We start from the raw sequence: 23862 nt of genomic DNA, 5'->3' as shown, positions 1-23862 counted from the left end.
ATCTATCTTGTAGGCATTGGGTCCATACTTCTCAAGGATCTTGCATGGCCCAATCCTCCTCATCTATAATTTGCTAGGGATTTCTTTTTGTAATCTGGCCTTGTTGAGATACACCATCACCAAGTCTCCCACTTGAAACTACAACTCTCTCCTTCCTTCATCTTTCTTATCCTTCAACTTTTGATTGGCTTCTATCAAGATTTTCTTCACCTGGTCATGCACCTCATCCATTGATTGGACAAAGTCATTAGTAGTTCCACTGATCTTGTCATGTGAGGATAGGTCCCTCAACTCCATTATACCTCTTGGGTGAGTACCATACAACACTTGGAAAGGACTTAGCCTTGTTTTCCTATTCTTGTTATCATTGTATGCAAACTGAGCTTGACAAATAACTTGCTCCCAACTTTTCCCATACTCCTTGGTAAGACACCTTAGTAGATTGCCCAATACCCTATTTATTACCTCTATCTAACCATCAATTTGAGGATGGTAGGTAGAGTTATGTGATAAATTTTTTCCCAGCCTTTTCTACAAGGTCTTCCAAAAGTGCCCCATAAATTTAACATCCCTGCTAGCTACTATGTTTCTTGGCAAGCCATGTATCCTAACCACTTCCTTGAAGACTAGGTTGGCCACATTACTTACATCATGTGTAGTCTTGAATGGTATGAAGTGTCTCATCTTATTGAACCTATCTAGAACCATAAAGACACTATCCACTCCTATCCTAGTTCTTTCCAATCCCACTACAAAGTCCATCCTGATGCATTCCCAAGGCCTTTTTGGAATAGGGAGAGCTTGGTAGAGCCCTAAATTAGATGAAGTTCCCTTTGCCTTCTAATAAATACTACATTGATCCACATACCTCCTAACATCTCTCTACATTCTAGGCCAGTAATAGAATCTTTCCACAAGATCCAAAGTCTTATTAAGACCAAAGTGCCCACTCATGCTCCCATTGTGCTTCTCTTGTATGAGATTCTTTCTCATGGATCCCCTTGGGATGCACAATTGTTTTCATTTGAATAGTAGGCTATTATGCAATGTGTATTCAAAAAAATCACTATGAAAATGATTAGAAAAATCATTATATACCTTATAAGCCTCTGAGAAATTAGTGTCCTCCTCATATATGTCTTTGAAACTGTTGGTGTTTGAAACTACTGAACAAAAAATGCTCAATACCAAAGTGATAATACTCACATAACCTAAGGATTAGCCAATTCTTATTAACAATTACATGTGCAAACAACTTGGACCCAACTTCAACAAAACCAAGGATGGTTTTCTACTCTTTAGGCTCTGCAAAACCAAGGTGAGTATACCTAGAGATGATTCTAATGCAAACCGTTGTATGAAAATTATCTTAGTTTCATTTTGATTCTCATCTTCTATCTTTAGGCACATACATAGTTTACCAAATTCTTTAGTGCTTTGAAGTTCATATACATCCCTCATAAGTAGATCTGGTCATAATTCTCCTAGGGTTACAAATATTTTTGGAAATAGAAGCTACCTAAAACTTAGAAACTAGATGCAAATGAGTGCTAACCAACATTATAACCTTGAACAAAATGGAATGAAAATATTTTTTAATTTGTAATTGTTTTGACATGTAGAAGCAGAATTTACTCTCAACTATTTTAGATTTATGTGAACAGTGCCTTATCCATTGGGAGCATAGAGTCAACTATTGGTAGGAGATCTTGTTCAATTAATTTGTAATCGAATTTATCAACTGTAATCACCTATTTCTATTCTTATGAAATATCCTTTTCATAAACTCATGAATTCTACTAATTTATTGAAGCATTTACATAATCCATTGAATTAAAAGAAATAATATAACCAATATACAACCCATCCAGACTGCATTCAATCAATTGAACCTTATTCAAATGATCTCAAAATTAACAAACTCATGAAATGGAGACAGAAATTAGTGACACATATCTAGTGTAAATACCCTTTTGCATTATCCTTTTTGCTGACTAATACAATAACCAATAGAAACTCAATGAGAAATCTAGAAATTCATATAGATTCTATCATTTCTATCTTTCATCAGAAAGTACATAATTGGAAGTAAACTAAAAAAAAACTACACATGACTGGACTGATTGTACTTTCTTGAAAATTGAAAAACATACAAGTATTCAAACCATCACAATGCCTTGAAAACTCATTTATATAAACATGAGTTGCAACAAGCAAAGGGAAATTGTGATTGACAAGTGTTCTTTTACAACAATAAGTACAACCTTTTTCAAAATAACCATGACACCTTAAATAAAAAAGAAACAACAAAAATAGTTGTAGATGACAGCTGGAGCATAAAATCTTTAACTTTTTCTTTTTCTCTAACTACCCCCTATTGGTAAAGCCTTTATTTCTATGATTTCTTCCCATAAAATGAATTCTCTTTTGGTGGGCCACTCACATGTCTTGGTTGTTTCTAATTCACTAACAGATTTCTGCCACTTGGCATCAGTAATCACTTTCCCCTCTATGATAAACCTATTCATCTCAATTTCAATTTTGAATAGAGTATCAATGAGTTCATTAAAAGCACATTAATTAATATCACCCTCAAAAATGGATGCCACCTATGGAAAGTCCATAATATGGTCAAAATAATTAGAGCTTTCATTTAAATCCATCACTTGATTGGTAGAGTCAAGAACAAAAAGAGTCAAAGAATAAAAACCACTTGTCAACACTTTCATTTTATTTTGGATTGCTGCCAATTTCCCTATAAAGAACTGCAATAGATCTTTTACCTTGTCCATTCCCTCTTTTACAACAATAACCTTATTAGGAAGGTCTGGCTTTTCGGATAACAATGGTATTAACCTATCAAAGAATTGCATATAGGGTCCCCATTGTTGGAAAATTGGATCAAGCCAACCTATTATTTCTTTACACACATGTTCTATAGATTGTAAGTTGATGAATGCATTATATGCATCTTGAGATATTCTCTTCAAGATACTTATTCTATGACTCAAAACATTCATCATAACATTCTTCTTTGTTGCACTGTTAGATTGGGGAACTTCTGTTTCCACATTAACCATAAGCATTGGCACTGTTACCCCTATAGGTATCTCTTCTATTTGGGCTTTTGCTTCTACAGTGTGCTCCACCTCTTCCACATGTCTAGGTGCATGTTCTACCTCCACTGCAATCTTGAGTTGGTCTCTAAGGGATTCCATTTCTACTTCTAAGCTCTAAATTTTCCTTCCAACTCCTCTATCTTTTGTTTTTCACATAGCTCATTTTGAGCTCTTCCTCATATAGCATTTTGACATCTAGACATTCATTGTATATAGTAGCTAGCCTATCCTCAATTTGATCTATCTTTGCCTCATTCATGAGTGCAAAGTGTTCGACTAGGCTAGAGATCTCTTTTCCAATGGTATTTTCTAGTTTCCACACAATCATATTGCCCTATGTCGTTTCTTACATGTCCATCATTTTATGTTTTTTGGTGTCTAGGGCAACACTTTATACTACTAGGGTCTTTGTGTCTATGTTAAATCCTGATGCCCTCTTCAATCCTTCATTGCTATTGGCTTCATAGCTGATGGCTTTATCTTGTCTCCTCATTTGATGAAGAATAAAAGCTCTCTCAATATCCCAATTTGGTATCAGAATCATACCACTTCTATGCGCCAACTCCCTAGCTTCTGCAGGGGTCATTGTCTCACTTTCTGGATTATAAGCCAACAAATTTTCAACCAATTCTTTGTTCTTCTCAAGATCCTCTTCTAGCATGAGGCTCAATGTGAGATCGTTCTACTTTATTTTATATAAAACCTTTTAAATTTTGATGATTTAATGAAATCATTATCCTCCATAAATTTTTTAAATTGGATGAGTCTGTCATCCAATCTTGAAGCTACAACTTGTAAATCACTAGAGGATTTTCTTTCCTCTGTTGCCCTTTGATGCAAGTAATTTTTCTTGATGTTAGCAAAATACTCATCATTTCCTGGCATTACTTGCAGAGCCTTGCTCACCACCCTCTCTAGGATGTGCATTGTTTTTTGCCTCTTATTTCGCTTTGGCACCCAAGTTGAAGATGATGGTTTCTCCTCCTCAACATCAATCTCTAATTGCACAATTGGCTTAGGGGATTCTCTATTCACAGTGGCTTCATCCCCCTCTGGCTCATGTGGCATTTGAGACATGATATAATCAAAGTTGTCTACCATCTTTCTCAAATTACCAGGGTATGGAATGTTTGTATAAAAACCCTTAAAATCAGGGTTGGTCCTTCTTAAGGCCTCCTCCACCTTCCTTATTTCCCCATACTTTCCTAATAGCTCATTAGTCTCCCCTGTTGCTACTATGTTAGCAATTAAATCTTCTATAGGGATTGGCTTGCTAGGAAGTAGAATGTAACCCTTGATGGCTTTAACCTCATTTATAATGTAGTTCTCAGGGTCATACATCCTATAAGGTCCAGTGGAAAACTTATACTGACCTAGGTATTCACTCAATTCTTCAAATGCATTCTTCCCTATTTCAAAATCTCCTATCTTAAAAGTTCTACAAACAAATGTGGGTTTGTGTAGAGGAGTGATCATCTCTTTGTTCATTGATAAAAATTGCCAAAAGAATTCAATAATAGCCAATCTAGGGGGTAAATACTTGGGCAGAATGTGAGGATGCTATGGGCATGCATATACTCTCATCAATGTGCACTCCTTAAACAAAAATATGTCCCCCTAGTTATGATCCAATTTATTTTTCTTGTCCAAAAAGGAGGGTCTAAGAAAAGTATTCAAAACATTTGGGGCCCTAAAGAAAGTATGGTCTAGTTGCCTTATAATCATAGAACTAAATAAATTGAAAAATACAAGTGCATTTGAATAATGGAAATTCCTGCCAATAGTGGCATGTTGTGATGGTTAAGTTGTTGCGTTGATGTCCTTGCCATCAAGGTTCAAATCTCATGGGGATGAGGTCCCCTGTTTGTGGCCTCACTGGTTCATAGCTCCAGGTCAAAGCGTTTACCCCTCATTAAAAAAAGAATAATGGAAATTCCTATCCCAAGTAGGAGTCCATAATTGCATAGGTAATTCACCAAACTCATCAAAAGTTTGATTGATGAAGTCCTAGCTAATGTAACCAATGTTGTAATACAAGATCAGGTGCATTAGCAATGAGTAATGATGAAATTTGAAATCTTTCATCTCTTCTTTCTTTGCATTGATAATTTGATTTGCATGCTGTCCATGATGAATGCCAGATAATCATATTCTTTGTTGTAGAAGGGGTCTTGTATGTCACATACCATCAGGAATAATGAACCATATACACAATCCTCTACACCATCACTTCCCAGAACTTTGTGTAGTCCATATAGAGTATTCTTGAAGTAATTCTTGAACTTGCTCAAGGGAAAATGATCCCCTACCTTCTTTGGAATCAACCCCACCTTTTTCACATTGTAAGGGATGTGGGGCATCATCACATTGTTCAAAAAATAGGTCTTATTTCTCCCAAATTTCCCTTGTAGGTCTTCAATGTCAATAGGCACATCCATTTGTCCTTCTAATCCAAAAGCTTCTATGAAAGAAGTTCTATCTAGTGCGCACAAAAAACTCCTGTTATGCCTTTGAAATTTCTTGGCGACTAGATTGTAAGAATTTATTAGCGCCTTTACCAAGTCCACATCAAAAAATACCTCTAGGAAGATTATTTTTTCCATGTTCCTATTCCATGGGTTGCAGACTGGTATGTTTTTAGTTCTATTCTAGTAGAAATAAAAAAATAGATTAAAACCATCAATCCTAGGGCATTTTGCATCCCTGACCAGGGAGTAAGGGTCTTTGAAAATATGGTCATTTTCTGAAATGGCATTGGATGACCTTGAAAGAATTTTTAGCCAATCTTTTGTGTGCTTGTTTGTCTTCCTAACCCTTGATTTCTTTTCTATTTTTACAACACCTTTCTTCCTTTTTCCTTTGGCTGTGACCTCTACAACATCGTCACCCTAATCTTCAACCTCTACTTCTATAGGAACCTCCTTGACTTCTTTGTCGACCATTTTCTTTGCAAATTATATTTTGACCTCTTACAATAGTAACACAAAAATCATAGAGCTATTGATACTTGGAGAATTTTTCAGAATAGAAAAAATAAGCTCTTTGAAATGGAAAATACTTCTAAATGTTCAATCAAATCTTTATGGTTTAATCATGAAATCTACTAGCCTTTTAATAAATTCTGCATGCATGAGTTTTTAATACTACATCCATAGGCTGTTAGCAAGGAATATGAACTGTGAAATTTGATTTTGATGTAATTTGTCAGTGTTTTATTTTACTTGGCCATGGTGAATTTGTCCTTTTTTTTGAATTGGCATGACACCTCAGCCCCTTTCTATTCAATTTTGGTCTTTTGTTCATACATTGAGTCAAAACCTTTCAATCTTTGTAACCCCAAAAACACACTTAGCGAGCCTTTATGTCTGTCTAGTGATGCTTCAGAATACCCCAATTGTAGAAGCACTAGGGTTTCTTTAGCACTGCATTGAAAATTCTTTTATTGTCTCATGCAACCCCTTACACTATAGAATCTCAAACCTCCTTAATAGGTACTTACGTACTTATGCTTCAAACCTTCCTCATATGAGTGTAAAGCCTTTTTTACAACCTTCACTTTACCCTTTACGCTCATATGCACATGTATCACTGGAACCTTTAAAAAGATTCTTTACGCTATCACGCTTACTTCATTACTTGAGATATTGTCACACTTTACATATCCATCCTTTGGTCATACACTTAGGCTTTACCCATGGCCTCGTAATGCATTTTAGTACTCCTCTATTCTCCTTTACGCCTCTCTAGGTTATCTCATACTCAGAACATCGAAACACCTTTCTAATTCACATTCTGTTCTTACATTTCACTTTTCTCGTATCAGCATAAAGCCTTCTTTTCATCTCCTTTTCTATCTTTTATGCTTATACACTTGGTCTTAACTTGTAACCATAGAGAAAGGAACGAAATAGTTCTTTGTTCATATGGTGACCGTGCAATCATAAAGGTGTAACGAGAAATTTCTCTTTTCACTTATCAATGATCTAGATTAGATCTCAAAAAAATAGAAAAGAACATCACCGTTGATTTTAGGCACATGCAAAATGAAGAACTTAAGTCATCTGCCATGTAGGTCAGGCCCATCTGACATATGTGACGTGTCACCATCTAATTTTTTCTCATTAGGGCCCATCTAACAAATCAACAGGTCCTACATAGCATGCTTCTCTTTATAAAATTACTTTACGATTACTTGCAAGTTAGAGCAGAAAAAGAACATAAACAAAATTAAAATTTACTTCACTCTTACGAGTCCCTCTTACATGTAGAACTATAAAACCCTTTATCTCTTCTCATGAGCCATCCTTTACACTATTCTGGGACATTACACCTTTACACCATTCAATGTAACGTAAGTGCATAGATCAAACCATAAGACCTTTCTGCCACTTCACTCAACACTTTACTCGTATGCTTGTAAAGCCATCTGACATAGCTCCTTTTAAACCTTTTATGCTCACATACTTAATAGAACAATGTATGACCATAAACACCTTATCAACCCCTTTCACTCACTTACTCATCTTATCACCATAAAGCTGTAAGACCATTTCCAAAGCATTAAAACTATTTACGCCTTTCCACCTTAGGATCAAGCGTATGATCAAAGGACCCCAAAATGAATAGCTCCACTATTACAGAAAGCATAACCTATCCCTGTGAGACATGAAACCCTTTATGCCTTTATGTTGCTCGGTGAAGTGTGACCACAAAAATAAAAACAAGAAGGCACTTTTTTCTTATGTGAAACCTGAACATCGTAAGAGTTTAAAAGAAGAAACTTAAGCATTTTACAAACCCTTTCAAAAAATTGAAAAATAACATAGGGTTTTTACACTTAGGGCATTTTAATGACTATTTTGGAGACAAATCTTGAGAATTTAATAGAATTCAAACAACACAAAGACCAGGACATGATTAAGGTAACACAAAATTTGAAAATTATAAGGAAAGAAACCCTAATCTGTAAGATACCATGACTTAAATGAATTTTCACCAAATTTTTTAGAACTCCTCTAGATTGTGAAAAATTAGACCAACAGAAACCATCTAATCCAATGCTCTACAACTTGACTTATTGCACTATCAGTAATCTCCTCCTCAAAGCATCTACCACCTTGTTGTTTGTCCCCTTCTTATGCTTGATAGTAAAAGTATAGGACTATAAGAACTCCATCCATTTGATGTGTCTTAGACTTAGCTTCTCTTGTGAGTAAATAAAACTCAAGGCCTGGCTATCTATGAAGACAATAAACTCTTTAGGTAGGAGGTAATGCCTCCACTTCTTGAAGGATTAGATAAGTGCATAAAGCTCTAGGTCATATGCTGAATACCCTATCTCAGCTTCATTCAACCTCTCACTAAAGAATGCTACTAGTCTGCCTTACTGGCTCAATACTTCCCCAACTACTATGTTACTGGCATCACACTCCACCACCAATGATCTCTCAAAACTAGGTAGAACCAAGATAGTTTGGGTTGCTACCTCCTTCAATCTCTCAAAACTCTAATTTTCAAGTTTGGTCTACACAAATTTAGTCTTCATACCCAATTTGATTGTGTCCATCATAGGTGCACATATTTAACTAAACCTTCTTACAAACTTTCTATAGAATTGTGCTAAGCCATGAAAGCTCCTGACCTCAGTAATAGATCTAAGTGTAGGCTAACTCAAAATAGTCTCTACCTTTTCCTTATCGATCTTAAGATTTCCTTTGGATACTATAAACCCCAAATATACTAGCTCCTCTTCCATGAATTTACTTTTCTCCAAGTTTATTTTCAAATTTTCCACTTGGAGCTTCCTAAATACAAACTCTAGGTGTTTCATATGTTCATCCTTGTTCTTGCTAAAGATGAGAGTGTCATCTAGGTATACCAAAACAAACACCCCAATGTAATCCTTTAAAACCTCATTCATGACTCTCATGAAGGTACTTGGTGCATTGGTAAGGCAAAATGGCATTACCAACCACTCATAGAGACCATCAGTAGTCTTAAATGAAGACTTCCATTCATCCTCCTCTTTCATCCTAATCTAGTAGTATCCACTTTTAAGATCAATTTTGGAAAAATACCTAGCTCCACCTAAACAACCCACGAGATCTTCTATTTTAGGAATGAGAAATCTGTACTTGATTGTCATTCTAATAATTGCTCTTGAATCAGTACATATTCTTCACTTGATTCCCTTTTTAGGTTCTAAGACCATTGGTACAATACATGGACTGATGCTCTTCCTAATCAGCCCTTGATCAATAATCTCTTTAACTTGCCTTGCAATATCCTTGTTTTTCTATGGAATCATCTTGTATGTAGCCTTGTTATGTAGTGATGCCCCTGGTATGAGTTCAATCTGATAGTTTATGGACCTCTTAGGTGGTAGAGTAGGTGGTGCTCCATCACAAATAATGTCTTTAAAATGGTCCAATAACCCTTGCACCTCTACAGGTATAAGTGTGGATGTTTTTTTCTCCTTTGTGTTAGGCTTTATCATAACAACATAACCTACTCCTTCATTCTCCTTCAAGTCCTTTAGAAATTCTTTTCCACTCATGAGCAAGGATTTAGTAGTAGATCTATCCACTTTATCTTCTTCCACTATGGACTAGATTCTATAAGTTACACCATCCTTTTTAAAGGAATACTTTTTCTTCATCCCATGATGCACTACCTCCCTATCATACTACCAAGGTCTTCCCAATAGTAGGTGACAAGAATCCATGGGAAGCACATCACACAAGATCCTATCTTGATACTTTCCAATGGTGATGTCTACCCACACTTGTTTATTCACTAGGATGTTTTGTCCTTTATTCAACCATGTCACCTTGTAAGGGCACACATGTGGAACCTTAGTCAAACGAAGCTTTTGTATTTCCTCCTCTGACAATAAATTATTAGTAGACCCTAAGTCTATGATCACCTTGCATACTTTACCCATTATTTTGCAAGTTTTCCTAAACAATGCTCCCCTCTTCTTAGGCCCATCCTTGACTAGCTCTTTAATCAATACTCTCCTCAACATGAGGTTTTCATTTTTCTCAACATCAAGGTCCACTTCTCTTGCCTTATGATTGTCCTCTTCTTGGACATAGTTAATATTGTTTTGCCCATAAGAAGATGATTCCTTCTCTAGACATCTATAAGTAGGGTGTCCCAACTTACCATAGTTGTAGCACTTCATGTTGCTAAAGTGGGATTCTTTGTTGCTATTACCATATCTACCTTTGTCACCATTGCTAGACCCTCTACCTCTGCTAGAGCCTCCTCTCTAATTGGTTTCATTGGTCTTCTCACTCTACTTAGAGTCTCCATAGTTTCTTTATATAGTATTCCTGCTACTACAACCTCCCCTTGAACCACCTCTGAAGTCCTTACCTCTACCTCTATTCTTAGAACTAAAGGTTCCCTTTCTTCCTTAGTTTTTCCTCCACCTTCCTAGCCATTTGAAAACAACTCTAAAGAGTGGTGAGGCTAAAAAAAATCACCTTGTATGGACCATTTAAGGCCATTTAAGTACCTTTCCACCTTGATACTCTCTGCTTCTTGCAACCTTGACCTTAGTGCTAATTTATGAAACTCCTCAATGTAGGTAGCCACATCAAGATCTTTCTTCTTCAGATTCTACCTCTTCTTATGGATCTAAATCTCATAATCCTTTGGTAGATATGTCTCTTTAATCTTGGCCACCATAACTTTCCTATTAGATATAGGTGTCTTTCCCTCACTTTCTCTTTCTTCCTGCACAAACTTCCACCATGTCAAAGCTTGACCTTTCAATCTAGATTTTACAAACCTCACCTTTTGGGCCTCTATTGTCCCTTCACACTCAAAGATGCTTTCCAACCATTTTAAGACTACCTCTACATCCATCTTGCCATGAAATAAAGACACATTCTCTAGACTCTTCCATCCAAATGCTTTGAGGGATTTTAGGAATGGTTCCTACTCACGAAGTGGGAGATTTGGTTCTAGGATTTCATCCTCCAAAACTACCTTTTCTTTACCTCTAATGAAGTCTTCATTTTCCTTAGCTCGAGCTGCCTCCTCTATCTATTTCAACTTGTCGTTTACCTCCTCTAGGGCCTCATCTAGAACCCAAGTATTTTCTTCTAAGAGCTTCTTCTACTCATTCACTTCCTTTTCTGACTCTACATTGGTCACCATCTTGGAAGATCCACTTGACTCAGTGGAATACAACATGCCACTACAAGCCAAATCTTATGGCTCTAATACCACTTTGGTGGGGAGCTTCTTCAACTAAGAGATTTCTAGCTCTTCTCAAGATACCATTAGCCCACTATAGGGTTTTCTCTCCCAACCCTAACCTAGAGGATCCTTCTACTATCCCCTTACCTAAGAAACTCACCCAACAAGTCAAAACTCAATGCCTTTCCTCAAGTTCACCTAATATGCACTCTTTGGCCTAGTTTTCTGAAACTTCACCAAAATTCCCCAAGTGCCCTAAAAACAAGTTTGAACCCTCCCACTATGGTTCATGACTCATTTCCCATCCTTCTACACCAACTTTCCAAGGTTCACCCTCATAACCCTTCAAATTGACTAGCTAGACCTTGTAGTCCTAAGACCCCCTTTTAGCCCTCCTAGAAACAAGGAAATTACTATAACTCATAAAATCCCTTAACAAGGCACCTTTGTTTATACTAGACTTTTATTTCACATGACCGACCCTTGAAGATTTTGTAGGTCTTATCCTCTAGTAACGTCCATATAGTATGGATTTAGAAAACCCTACTTTTAAGGGTTTTAAGGGAAATGTGAGTGTTTCTTCCTCCATAGTTGTCAAAATCATTTTCCAAACTCCTCCTTTGATTTATAAAACCTTTATACACTAATCCTACATTACCAAGTCAATATTGATCCATATCAATCCACTGTTCCTCAAAAATTGCTTTACAACCTTCTCTTTTTCACCTTGCCAAGCTTGTTTGCTTGCATAGGGCTTGCTTGTAAAAATAGAAAAAAGACTTCCACAAAGTCCACCAACCATATTTACAATATATAAAAAGGCTATTTCTTGGTCTCCAAGAGCCATGGTGTTTAGACCAAGGAAACTCAAGCTATAGCCCTTTTCATGTTTACTACTCAAAAATGGATTTGGATGCTTACTTGAAATAAAAAAAACTACACATAGAGTTAAAACATGAAACAAGATCCTAATTCATTAGAAATAGTCCTCTTTTCAATCCAAAAACTCAACCAAGAACTCCAAACTACACTTAGATTGCTCAAAATTGTCATGTTTACTGGTGTTGTTTGTACACCAAACTATCCAACCCCTAGAATTGAGTTGGAAAAGTATCAAATTGACTTCCTCTATCCTCCTATCCTATAGTTCAATCCATAAATATTAAAATTTGTTTCTTTTCAAAACTACCTAAAAATTTGTCATGCAATTTTGCAAAATTGCAAAGTTGACAATGCAACTTTTTGACAACTTTTGCAATTTTGCTCCTTGTCTCTCCAAGCTTGCAAAGAATGTTCCCAAAATTCCTAGGATGACCTTAGAATACCTAAGGTCCATCTTGATACACTCCTTTCCCCATTTTTTGATGTTTCACTTTACTTTTCCCTCTAGAGAAACTTTTGCAATTTTCAACTATTAGGACCTAATTGACCAAACTAAACTCCTAAACCAAAATATACTAATTCAACACCTCTTATGAAAACCTTGGAACTTTTTTTGAAGTCCATATTAACTCCATGGATGGTTAGAACATCCACAAACCAAAAAATCAGCTTTGTGTTTGACCTTACCCTAGGTGCTCTTGCACCACATACATACATACATATATAGAGATCACAAGGGCATGACAACAAAATGCAATGATCACAAGGGCGTACGCGCGCGCACGCGCACACACACACACATATACATACATACATACATACATACACACATACATACTTATATACATACATACATATGTACATACATATATACATACATAAATCTATGTATGTATGTATATATATACATAGATATATTTTTTAAGGTGCTAAGTGACTTACCTCAAGTTGCTCTACAAAAGTGATGTAGACCAAGAAAAATGGGCAAAGTTCATAAGAAATTTTACAAAAACATATCATAGCAGATATTTTTAGAAAGAAGCAAGCCATAACCCAGTTAAAGGGGTTTATTTTCTAATTAGCTTGGTTGATTACAAATTCCTATATAACTACCATCATATTAGGTACAATAAATTGAATTAGATGCAGAGATTAGAAGGGCACAACAATGAGATGTAGAGATCACAAGGGCACTTCAATGAAATGTAGCAATCACAAGGGCATGGCAATGAAATCCTAGATCTCAATTGATATATACATACATATAACATACATATATACATACATACATACATACATACATACATACATAAATACATATTGTTGGAAATATTATGATAGGCTAAGTTAGTGAGACGGGGTGAATTCTGATATAACTATATGCATGAGAAACATGAAAGCATACACAACACTTTAACACAAGATTTGGTGACCCAGAAACCTTCCAAATAGAAAGTAAAACTAGGGTGGGGATGATACCCACAAGCTTTAGTATTACAGTATAAATTTGGCTTATTAAGGCTTAAAATGATCACTTCTGATGATCTACCCTATTAGGAGCAATAAGGACTGCTAGGTCCACCTTGCAAAAGGATTTACAAACATACAATGAAGTATGTACTTGGTAAAGAGATCTACAAAAGACTGTTAGGTCTAACTTGTTAAAGGATTTGACTGATCCACCTATTAAGATGAAGCAGTAGCTAATTTCTGATCTACAACTTGGTTTCCTAAATGAGATTTCTCTGAGTGTACAAATCACCTTGTTGTGATAGATGAATCTTTTCTGCTCCTTATATTGTTGTAGCCTTTGTAATTTCTCTTTTCTATTCTTCTCTGATGATTACATTACTTTTTTTGGATGATTTGGATGTGATACAATACATTACATATATATCAATCCAATTACATAATTACAAAGTTGGCCACAATACAAGTTTTCACAAATATTACAAAGTCGGCCAAAGTGTAGAAACTCAGGTTCTGAAGATTGACTCAGTGAGGTTCTGATACTCGACATCCACTATCAATGCTTGACATTGTCATGCACTTGGTAGATGTAGAAGCTTGGTCCATACTAATCACTTCCAACTAGTCTTGAACTTGTTTTACATTGGTGACTCGATGAATAATGTGAAACTTGACATATAAACTAAATCACTTGATTCACACTACATAGCTCAGTCAATGCTATCACTTTGAGCTTGGTATAAAATCAGTCTCTTGGTTAACACTAAGTAGCTCAATTAACACTAGACTCATATCACATCAACTGAAAACTCGGTAAGCTCTACATAGCTTGGTTTGCACTAGTAAGCTTGGCATACAATGAGATGCTTAGTTTACACTGTTGATCTTCAACTTTGTACTAACTGCTTGGTGCAAACTAAAATCTATCCAAAGAACTTAGTAGCAACTATAGAACTTGGTAACAACTAAAATGCTTGGTTAAAATTGTTAACTATACAATATGCTTGGTATAAGCTTACAATATGAATAAGTGTATGTCATTAATAATAAAAATGACTGGAATGTCAACAATCTCCCCCTTTGGAATTAGTGACAAAAACACTTATTAGTCAAAATTGAATTTCAAGAATGTTCAACAACATTTTTATCCATCACCTTATGTCTCCAACTTGGTAGAGTATACGATTTTTGAGATTTTTCAAAATTGATTTTGTAAAGGATGCATTTCTATACATGGTAATGCTCCCCCATACATAATATTTAGTATACTATACATATAATATACATTTTCTCTACAATCTACAATCTTCTTTCAATTTTATCCCCCTTTCTCTTTTTACATCTTATCCAATCTTCTCTTTCTTTATATCACCTTATAACTTCTCCCCCTTTTGACATTAATGCCAAAGATTTATGCTTGTATTTACATAGTAATGCCAAAATGAGACAAGAAGTCTAAATGTACCTTAAGATGATCGCCAAAGTATTGTCCCAATTCTCTTACAAGACCCTACATGTGTGCAATGCAACCTACACTTCTACTAACAATTCAATCTTGTGGTCTACAATAGAAAAATTATTGTCATGGATGAGGGTTTTTGAATGTGCAATATGCTTTTTTAGTGCATCCATGTTAGGGAGAATCATATTTTGAATATCTATTAATGTTGATCAAATTCTTGCCTCTTCTCTAAGCAGTTTTGCCTACATATTTGTTAGAAATTTGATCCTATTGAAGTGAGCAGAGCTAGAACTTGGATCAAGCTGCAATTGATGTGTACTTGCCTTTAGATCTTCATCAATTTTAGATAATTTGTCTCATATTTCTTTTGTGACAATTGATTTATCACATAATTTACCAAAAAGAAAAGATACATTAATGTAAGAGGTTTCTAGAGAGCCCAAAATAGTAGATAATTGTACTTGATGAATGACAATTTGTTGAGAAATAATTCTAAGACTTTATTCTCAAACTTTTTCTCAGCTTTCTATAATAGTTTATCCTATCCATCCAAATCTTCATTGCATTTTTGGACTACCTCTACTAACTAATACACAATTGGTTGAGAAGTGTCAACCTCTATGCTTAGAGCCTCTGCTAGAATGTTTTTGCATCCTCAATGATCTTGAACTCCTTGTTTCTTTCTTCTCTTAGCCTTTTCTACTTGGCTTTCTTTTGAAGAGGCTCACCAAAAGTTTGCATTTGATCTGGATTTAGATTTGAGATGTCCCATTTGGGAATGACAATCTCCTCATCAAGATCTATATCCTCTTCCTTTTCTTTTCCTTTACCCAAAAATTTTGTGCTTGGTTGAGGCTTGGTCTCAACTATCCTTGCACTTATTGCATGCATACTAGGAATGGAATTTTTTTTTGAAATAGTGGGACTTGCTACAAAAATGGATACTACACTCATTGAAGTACTAGTGGTAGGAATACTTGATGTACCCAAAATTGATGTAGAAGGTAGAACCTATTGCTTAGTAGATGAAGTGCTAGGAACTATTATTAGTGGAGTATTGAGCTAGACTGGTACAAAGATTTATTGAATACTTGTGCTTGTAGTACTAGTCACAGTCAATCCTACTGAGGCTATCTCCATGTTTGATGTTATCGATGTTTTTCTTGGAGAATAAGAAAGTGAGGCTATAACTACTAAAATAATCTTAACTGGGTCAGTTTCCTCAATGTCTTGTGTGTCTTCCTCGGTAGCCTCTTGCTCCTATTCCTCTTCATCATCTACTATATCAAAATGAGTTACTTCTTCATCATCTTTCTCCTCTTGATCATCATCCTCCTTATAACTTACACTTACAAAAAAATTTCTCAGTTTGTGAAGAAGATAGATATTCCTCCATGTATTTGTGATCTTCTTCACAACACGCTCTATTTCATTTAATAAAATAAGATAAATATTAAATCTTAGTGTTAAATTTTCTTTTTTGTTCTTTAAAGATTCTTTCACCCCCTTCTCATTCAAATTTGGCATAAGTTGCCTCAGGGTCTACTCATGTATATCTTTTGTAGTTTTCATTGCATGCTCCCATCTTAGCTTGATTTTGTTCATCAATGCATCTGTAATCTGCCGAGTAAGTTGATTAGGTGTGTATTTCCATTTACCCATCTTGGATATTAGTATATCTTCAATCTACTTCTGCTCATTAGTAGTTTTGGTCTCATATTTCAATGCCTTAAAGTTTTTTATTCCATAACCTAATCCTAGTTCTTTCATTCTCTCCTCAAATGTGGGTAGAGACCTCTTGAAAATTATGTCTCCTCCTTCTTTATCTACATTCTTCCTAGAGGATCTCCTGGTGAACCCAACAATGGATTTCTTGGATGGTTTGGTAATGATTAACTTACCCTTCTTCTTTAGTGGCTCCTCTTCCTTTAGTTTTTCATCATCCTCTGCTTCTTCATCCTCACCTTTTCCTTCAGTTAACAAGAGAGTAGAATTGGTTTTTAGTATGACAATCCTCTTCTTACCCTTGCTAACTGCCTAAGGGAGCTTGATCTACAATTCTATCTTGACCTTTCCCTCATCACAGGTGCCAAAGTAAGTAGCCTTGGGGTCAACTAGCTCATTTATTAGTGCCTCAATTATGTCTTTTTTTTTCATCAATATTCACATCATATCCTAGAGGTTTTACCCATGCAATTCTAGGCCTAACTACTTGAATATACACCTTGTCACTATCGATCATATAAAAAACATCATCTTTATAATCCTCAACTAGTTTCCCAAGGATTCAGAATCTATTATTCATTTTCTCCTTAAATGCATCAAAATAATTATCCATGATACTTGTATAATTATCTCCCATTTCAACAATGTATTCATTAATATGATAAAGGACTGACACATCTTTCCTCCAAACAATAGTACCTTTTGATGGAAAGAATTTCTGAACATAGAAAAATAAACATATCAATAGTGAGCCAAAATTACATGGATTTTTCTTTGATTTCCTAATACTCTCCATGTTTTTGTTGAACTAATTCAATAGTAACTTGGCAAGGTCAAGAGATAGGTTATTCTTGACTACCTTGTAATCCAAGTCCACAGCTTCAGATGATAGATTGTTCAACCTACTAGAGTTGTATATCTTGTATGTTATGATGTGAATTTTGAACTTTTGTTCCATGTCTATCAAACCATTTATTTTCATTCCCTTTACATCCCACTCAGCTAGGGTTTTCTTCTCCAGTTCAACCCGACTTAGGGTTTTGGTTGTTTTGGCTTTTATTAACATGGGGAGACCAATGATCCTGTGGATCACCTTCTTTGTGACCAAAATTGGTTGCTCCAACCACAACTAACCATTATGTGCTGACTGAGGATTTATCTTATCCACTTAATTTGAAAATCTCATGGCATATGTGGAATATGTGTTAAAACTTTAGCTTCCAGATATTGGTGTTCTGGTTTTAACACGCCATTAACACATAGCTTGTCTAGAGTTTCATCCATTTCCAAAGTACCAATATCCTAAATTGTACATTTGAAATGAGAATGAATGTCATTAACTAACAATACCTTTAGAGGGATTTGTGATTGCACTCCACTCAGATCTAGTGTTCTTGCAATTGTAGGAGTAAGCTTGAAATACAGTGCTTTCCATTCCACACCTCGAACCAACATGTTTAAACCTCTTTTCACTTTGCTGCTAGTGGCTGCCATCTTCGCTTGGTAGGGTTTGAGAGAATTCAAAAACTTTTGGTAACAATTTGCTCAAATTTATTGAATGCTCTTGAAGATCGCTCTATGCAAATAACTCTCAAAAATTCATGGTGAGAAATGACTTCAATTTCATTCCTTTTATCAAATTTCCCCATAAATACCTAGTACAAATCTTTATCAAATTGACAAATTGTCATCCACTTTTCTAGTATTGAATACTCGATAGAGTCTTCCATGATTTGATAACCACATAAGAGTTAGTCACTCCCAACCTAACTCAATAGAGATTGCAACCTGACCTTGCTCGATAAGGAAGGTAACTTAGTGGCAATTGGTACTTCTTACTTGGTGATCCCTTTTATATCTTGAATGCTAATAAGGATCTTTTTTCCTATTGCTATAATTGATTTAGATGTCATCTTTAGTAGCCTAGTTCTAGTTCTCCTCTGAGGAATCAAGTGGAAATGGTGGAGTCACCCAATTCTTGAGTGACTTGATCATCATTACTCAGACTTACATTCAACAAACTTTGGAACCTTTGTTGTCTCATTAATTTTTTGATGTTATCAACTTTTTCCTTGTTTTCATCTTTAATTCTTCTAGTATTCATATAGTTCTTGGCAAGACAGCCAAGTTTTGTACAAATGAGACATCTTTTGGTAGTATCTCTTTTCCTCATGTGATACTTTACACAATTCATTCCAATATGTCCAAATTCTTTGCAGTAATGACATATGCACCAAATGTTATAGTCCCAACCAAATATAGCTTTTACAATCTATTTTGCTCGATTCAATATCTTAGTTTTATATTTTGATGAATTGTGTCCATGCTTCTTACATTTGTGACATTTTCCTTCAAATCTTGGTTTTTCTTTGCATTCATTTTCTCTATGACCATGCTGATTACAATTGTAGCATTTTCCATTGAATTTTTCTTTCCCATTGCTCCAACATTTGTTTGATGTATGACCTATCTTACCATAGTGACTACAAGTAGGTTTTTTCTTTTGAGCTCCTTGCTTGGACATTTCACCTTCTTTTATGTATCCAATTCCTTCTTTTCCTTTTTCATCTAAAATGACTTTGCTCATTCAATTGATTCATGTTTGCTTGGGATTTCATCATTCTTTCATTGGTTTATATTTCAATGTTCAGATCATTTTGTAATTTTTCATTCGCTGATCTTAGGTTCATGATTTCTTCATTTGCATTAGTGAGATAATCAATGAAGTCTACTTGCTAAAGGGATAGGTGTTGAATTTCACTGTTCTTTCCTTCTATCTCTTCTCTTATCTTGTTTTAATCTTCCATGACTTCACATAATCTTACTGATTGAATTTCTTGCTCTCTTCTTAGTTTTCTAATTTTTATTAAAGAGTACTATTGTTTTCTAATAGTTCTTTGATTTCTTCATCAGTTTCATTTGAATTGCTTGAATGGTTGTCTTTAATTCTTTCTTCAATATAGAGTGAATCATTCCTTTGGATTGCAAGATCTTTTCTTCTTTTTAGGGATTGAGAGAGTTTTTCTTTTGCTTTCTTGAGTTTTCCAATAGCCAATTCCAAATCTAGCTTCTCATTGTTAATAGCCTTGTAAGTTTGAGTACCTCCATTGCCTTTGATCTTTACTCAAGCTGTCAAAATTTTTACTAAGAACCCCAAAGGTGTGATACCAATTGTTGGAAATATTATGACAAGCTAAGTTACAAAGAGGGTACGGGTGAATCAATAACTTATAAAATTTTATCCTTGATTAGCAATTAATTCATTATGTGAATTCTGATATAACTGTGTGCATGAGAAACATGAAAGCATACACAACACTTTAACACAAGATTTGGTGACCTAGAAACCTTCCAAATAGAAAGTAAAACTTGAGTGAGGATGATACCCACAAGCTTTAGTATTGCAATATAAAGTTGGCATGTTAAGGCTTACAATGATCACTTCTAATGATTTGGCCTATTACAAGCAATAAGGACTACTAGGTCCACCTTGCAAAAGGATTTACAAACATAGAATGAAGTATGCACTCGATAAAGAGATTTACATAAGACTGTTAGCTCTACCTTGTTAAAGGATTTGACTAATCTTTTCCCTTGCTAGGATGAAGCAGTACCTAATCTCTGATCTACAACTTGGTTTGCTAAATGGGGTTTCTCTAAGTTTACAAATCACCTTGCTGTGATAGATGAATCTTTGTTGCTCCTTATACTATTGTAGCCTTTGTAATTTTTCTTTTCTATTCGTCTCTAATGATTACATTACTTCTTTTTGATGATTTGGATGTGATACAATACATTACATATATATATATATATCCAATTACATAATTACAAAGTTGGCCACAATACAAGTTTACACAAATATTACAAAGTCGACCAAAGTGTAGAAGCTTAGGTTTTGAAGACTGATTCGGTGAGGTTATGATACTTGACATCCACTATCAATGCTCAACATCATCATGCACTCAATAGATGTAGAAGATCAGTCCATATTGATCACTTCCAAGTAGTCTTGAACTTGGTTTGCACTGGTGACTCGATGAATACCGTGAAACTCAACATATAAATTGAATTACTTGATTCACATTGCATAGCTCGATCAATGCTATCACTTCGAGCTTGATATAAATCAAGTCTCTTGGTTAACACTAAGTAGCTCGGTTAACACTAGATTCACATCACATCAACTATGAACTTGGTAAGCACTGCACAGATTGGTTTACACTAGTAAACTCGACATATACTAAGATGCTCAGTTTATACTACTAATCTTCAACTTTGTAGTAACTACTCGGTGCAAACTAAAATCTATCCAAATGACTCGATAGAAACTATAGAACTCAGTAACAACTCAAATGCTTGGTTAACATTGTTAATTGTACAATATTCTCAGTATAAGCTTACAATTGAAATAAGTATATGTCACTAATAACAAATATGACTAGAATGTCAACAACATACATATATACATATATACATATACATGTATGTATGTATGTATACAAAGAGATCTTTTTAAAGGTGCTTATTACATCTTAGCACAATAGAAAAATTAATCTAGCTGCATACATATTCCAAAATCTAAATAATAAAATAATAAAACTCACTCAGTCCATGCTAAGCAACTTACCTCAAAATCTTGCACAAAAATAATGCAGATTTAATGGGAAATATGTGTGTATATATATATATATATATATATATATATATATATAGTGGGGAATATAATGCCCCTTAATAATGACATACATTTGCACCTTTGCATGGTTTAGAGGTAATATCATTGTGGCAGAGGCTTCTATAAGGGAATGAGCCTTGTGATTATGGCATTTACAAAAAACAAATGGTGAATGATTAATGTTGTGTTTTTTTTTTTTTTTTTTTTTTTTTACATAGTCCTCCATATGGCCTATAGTAATATATGTATTGCATCTATATTTTCTTTGCCATTGCAACAACAATAGTAGATACTTGGGATCCTTGTAGGGAGAGCATGCTAATACATGCATGGTTACATCCTTGGCTTCCATTGTTGGGCTAGCATATGGAGCCTTTATATCAAACCATTCATAATAAATAGGGGAATGCACTTCATGCCTAACATTCAAGAGATGCATTTGTATATGCAATTTTATCACCTTAGAAAATTTTATTTGATCCTGCTAGTTGGGAACAATTGATCATTCATTTTATTGTACCTAATCTAATGATAGTTTTATAGGAATTTGTAATCAACCTAGATAATTAGCAAGTAGATCCATTTAACTAGGTTAAGGCTTGTATATATATGTACATAAATACATACAAAGATATACACAAATAATAGTAATATATGTATTGCATATGTATTTGATTTTCCATTGCTTATAAGAGTGTTTCAAGGTTGGGAAAAACTTTAACATCCTTTGTATGGTTTAGAGGTAATGTAATTGTGGCAAAGACTTCTACAATGGAATGAGCCTCATGATTATGGCATTTACATAGAAGTAGAACTTGCTTCTTCAACTCCTTATACTCAATTCTTTAATGAAGTTATTCTTCTAGCAATGAGAATAGCTGCTACAAATTCCTAGGAGCTAAGGGACCCTAGACATAAGCTACATTTTTTGGAGACATGGGAGAAGTTACTACTAGCTTCAGTACTTCATAACATTCTAGATCATATACTAATGCCCAAATTAGCAACAATAATACATACTTGGGATCCTTGTAGGGAGAGTGTACCAATACATGCATGGTTACATCCTTGGCTTCTATTGTTGGGCTAGCATATGGAGCCTTTATATCCAACAATTTTTTATAAGTTGGGAAATGTGCTTCATGAATGGCATTCAAGTGATGCATTTACCTATGCAATATTATCACCTTGGAAAATTGTATTTGATCCTACTAGCTAGGAACAACTGATTGTTCATTTTATTGTACCTAATTTGATGACAGTTCTACAAGAATTTGTAATTAACCCAAATAATCAACAACTAGAGAAATTTAACTAGGTTATGGCTTGGGAATTTATTATTTCCATTTATCATATGGTTTTAATGTTGGAGGAAAAATAATTTCCAAAGTGGCAACAGGTTTTGTATCATTGGCTTTGTGCAAATCCTAATTTTAATGAAGTAACACAATGGTTTTTAGGGTGGAAAGGACTATTTTTCTCTGATCTTCTTGCTAATGAGAGGATAAGAAGTCAACTAAATGTATCCCTTGAAATGATGAATCAAGCTATAGAGGGTATGACAGTGGAACAACTTGGGGCTAGAGAGAATGTAATCTATCTTAGGGTGACAGAGCAGTGCCAATTTGAGGCACTTTAGTAGAAAATAGTAGTAGGAACATATTCTCAATAGAAATCCTTAGCTTCCATGGGTAGTGGAATTCACTTGAATAATTCCATGGGTGCACCACAAATGAGTTTGAAGGAAGTGATTGAAACATATGCAAAAGAACATGACATCCAATTTTTCCCTAAAGTGGGATGCACACATGACGGTCTTCAAGTTTATGGATTTGGAACTATTAGTATCTATCTAGATTATGTAAAACAACAAGTGCTTGCACAATCTGGAGATAGATGGGTGATTGCATCATTGGAGCAGCTAGTTGAGATACACTGTAATCAAACTACAGGAAATTAATGATAAACCAAACATATAATGAAGAGAAAACTTGAAAAATTGAATGCTAAAATGTTGAAATGAAAGCTATCAAGGATCAAACACCTATGCCAAAGTTGCAACATAGTGTGAATTTTATTTTTAGATATGGTAGAGGTAGGTATTCAAAAGTTTGATCAAAATTTAAGGCACACGAGAGAGTTTGTGGCATTATATCTAGGAAAGTGTTATGGCAATATATTAGGAGGACTACAAGTTGTGCAATTTTTCATGTATTGCATCTAAATTTAGTGGAATAAATTTTTTGTTCTCATCTTTGTCTCATTGTTGGACACAAAGTGTGCTTGAAATAATGAAGTTTAATCATCTACCATTA

General features: G+C 34.9%; 1 pseudogene; it reads left to right on the top strand.

The window, feature by feature from the left end:
• The window catches only part of LOC149531410 (septin and tuftelin-interacting protein 1 homolog 1 pseudogene), a 99832-nt pseudogene extending 76325 nt beyond the window's left edge, over nt 1-23507 (top strand).
• Nucleotides 23508-23862: the final 355 nt, after the last annotated feature.

The sequence above is a fragment of the Cupressus sempervirens genome, chromosome 11 (genome assembly GCF_028749045.1).
Source record: "Cupressus sempervirens isolate cs-2001-9-10 chromosome 11, ASM2874904v1, whole genome shotgun sequence".
Taxonomy (NCBI): domain Eukaryota; kingdom Viridiplantae; phylum Streptophyta; class Pinopsida; order Cupressales; family Cupressaceae; genus Cupressus; species Cupressus sempervirens.
The sequence above is the reverse complement of the archived record's forward strand: the minus strand, read 5'-3'. Positions and strand labels throughout refer to the sequence as shown.